Source organism: Ipomoea triloba, chromosome 6, assembly GCF_003576645.1.
Source record: "Ipomoea triloba cultivar NCNSP0323 chromosome 6, ASM357664v1".
In the NCBI taxonomy this organism is placed as follows: Eukaryota; Viridiplantae; Streptophyta; class Magnoliopsida; order Solanales; family Convolvulaceae; genus Ipomoea; species Ipomoea triloba.
In genome coordinates, this window is record NC_044921.1 from 1,290,036 (window position 1) to 1,292,765 (window position 2,730).

The following is a 2,730-nucleotide window of genomic DNA, read 5'->3' on the forward strand; positions in this document are numbered from 1 at the left end:
AAAATTGAGGGAAGCCAATTCGTTGGGTTGTGTCCAAACCATAGTCTTCGGTAAGCAAAAAGCTTTATCTGGAGTCGGTTGTTCACATAAAAAGATCCCAAGAATTGAGAAAATAGAGCTGAGGTGAGCCGCTTTGCTAGGATTCGAGTACCCATTGCACTGACCTTCGAAAAAGCATGGATCTCCATGTGAAGTCGGGTGGCTCGATGACGTTATCCTAGGAAGTGAGAAGAAAGAGGGACCGCGCTAAGCCAAAAGCGGTGAGTGGTCCATGCCCCTACCCTCATTTACATTTACGTTGGGCTTTGGCGTATAAGGATGGAAAGTTGATTAGCTAGTGCACATCGTTCTCACTAGTAAGATCGGCTAGAGGCCCTATTTAAATAAAAGGTGAATCAAAACTTTGGAAATGCATGCTTGCGTATGGTGCGAGGAGTGTGATCCCTTGTTTTACTTGTTTATCTACGAAAGGTTTTTATTTCCCGAAAATATTTCTTGAGTTGCTAACATCTGACCAAAATCCTTTATAGATAACACAAATGATTTCCCCCATTTCAACAGTCTTAGACACCCATTATTTTGACTCGCTAAAAGCTTTATTTTGCATAAGAGAGTATCTCAGAGACTTATATGCTTAGAGAGTAAAAAGTCTTGCTTGAGGACAAGCAAGAAACAAAGTGTGGAAAATTTGATAAGACTCCGAGATACCCTTATTTCAGGCACATTTTAGGGTGTTTTATCGCATCTATAGCATCCTTATCTGGCAAATTATGTGCGTAAATGCTTGAAAATTACTAACTGATGCACAAAAGCTATTTTTAGCCTAAAAGAAGCAAAGCAGGAGCCCCGGGAGCAAATAGGACCAAAAGATGAGCTAAAAGAGCAAACCAGGCAAAAGCGGAGCCCCGGAGGACTGATCTGGAAGGCCACACGCGTGTGAGCAAGCGTGGAAACTTTCCAGAAGCTCCCCACGCACGCTCACACGCGTGTGAGAGGCGTGGAGGCGTGATGCGCGAATTTCAGCTAGGGTTGTCATTTCGGAGACTATTTAAACCCCTTTGATGAATTTTCANGTCTAAAACTCTCTTTTTGTGTACATATTCTGCAGCAGTCTTAGTAGATCAATTGCCAAACTTGGGCATTGTGGTTGTATATATATATATATCTAAAGTATGTTTTGGGGTTCTAAGGACGTCGTTATCACACCTATGAACCTATATATATATATATATATATATATGTTTGGAATGTTTAACTTATACCTCTGTTGTCGAGTCAGATAGTTATGAGTTGTTACAGGTGTATGGGAAGTNTCCAGATTTTTAGTCTTCACTTTTCTTAGCTTTTCTTTGGAGCGTTTTCTCCAATTTTCTTAGTTTTTAGATTAGAGCAATCTCCATTGTAGAAGACAACAAGCTTGGATTGAAGATCTTCTTCTCTCTAGGTGACCTCTATTACATTTCTATATTTTTAGTTGTCTTGTTCTTGGATTGAATTAGCTTTTACTTTCATTTCATATCATGAGTAGCTAATTTAGTCTAGGGATTTGGATTGTGTGATTGAATATTGCTCTTTTGATGATCTTATTTCTATATCTTGGATCTATGAGTTTGTGTTGATGGATTATCTATTCTTGTCTTTTGATTGTTGTTTTGATGAGATCTTGTTTGGATTTGGCCAATCTAGATGAGAGATTGAGCTCTTGACTCTTTCATGTCTTTGATTAGAGTTAGGATTTGAAGCTTTACACAATCAAAGTTCCTATGGACTTCTTAAGAATAGTAGGATNTCTATTCTTGTCTTTTGATTGTTGTTTTGATTGGATCTTATTTGGATTTGGCCAATCTAGATGAGAGATTGAACTCTTGACTCTTTCATGTCTTTGATTAGAGTTAGGATTTGAAGCTTTACACAATCAAAGTTCCTANTTGGATCTTATTTGGATTTGGCCAATCTAGATGAGAGATTGAGCTCTTGACTCTTTCATGTCTTTGATTAGAGTTAGGATTTGAAGCTTTACACAATCAAAGTTCCTATGGACTTCTTAAGAATAGTAGGATNTCTTGACTCTTTCATGTCTTTGATTAGAGTTAGGATTTGAAGCTTTACACAATCAAAGTTCCTATGGATTTCTTAAGAATAGTAGGATGGTGTGTAGCTAAAGTGTTTGATAAAATGTCTCTTAGAACTTTGGATGCTCGTAGGCACTCCTAAGTCAAAGAATCCTTAGTACACAAGGTGGAAAAGGACTAGACAACACACTCTTGAATAGACAATATCCTAGCAATCCTAATCCTTGACCTTAGACTCTCACTATGCAATATTCATGAACACTATCCAATCCCTACCCCTTTTACATATTCCCAAAACCATTTTTACTTTACTACTCTTTTGCACTCACAACCAACCAATGAACTACACTCTCACTTGCAATTCCACCCTTCATCACTCTCAAATTCTATGCATGACGCATTCTAGTGAACTCCTGAATGTTTGACACACCTCCACGTCCCTCCTTCGAGACCGACACTCGGGAAGTCATTGACCTTCCGTTTTAACATAAATATCTTTTGACACTCCAACCCTACGTAAAACATCAATGTCAAAATGGCGCCGTTGCCGGGGAGGGCAATAGGTTGTCATATGCTTTTGTTTACTTTGATCACATGAATGCTAGATTTGAGAAATGTTAATCCATTCCACTTAATTTTGTTTTGTTTTTATTTGTTT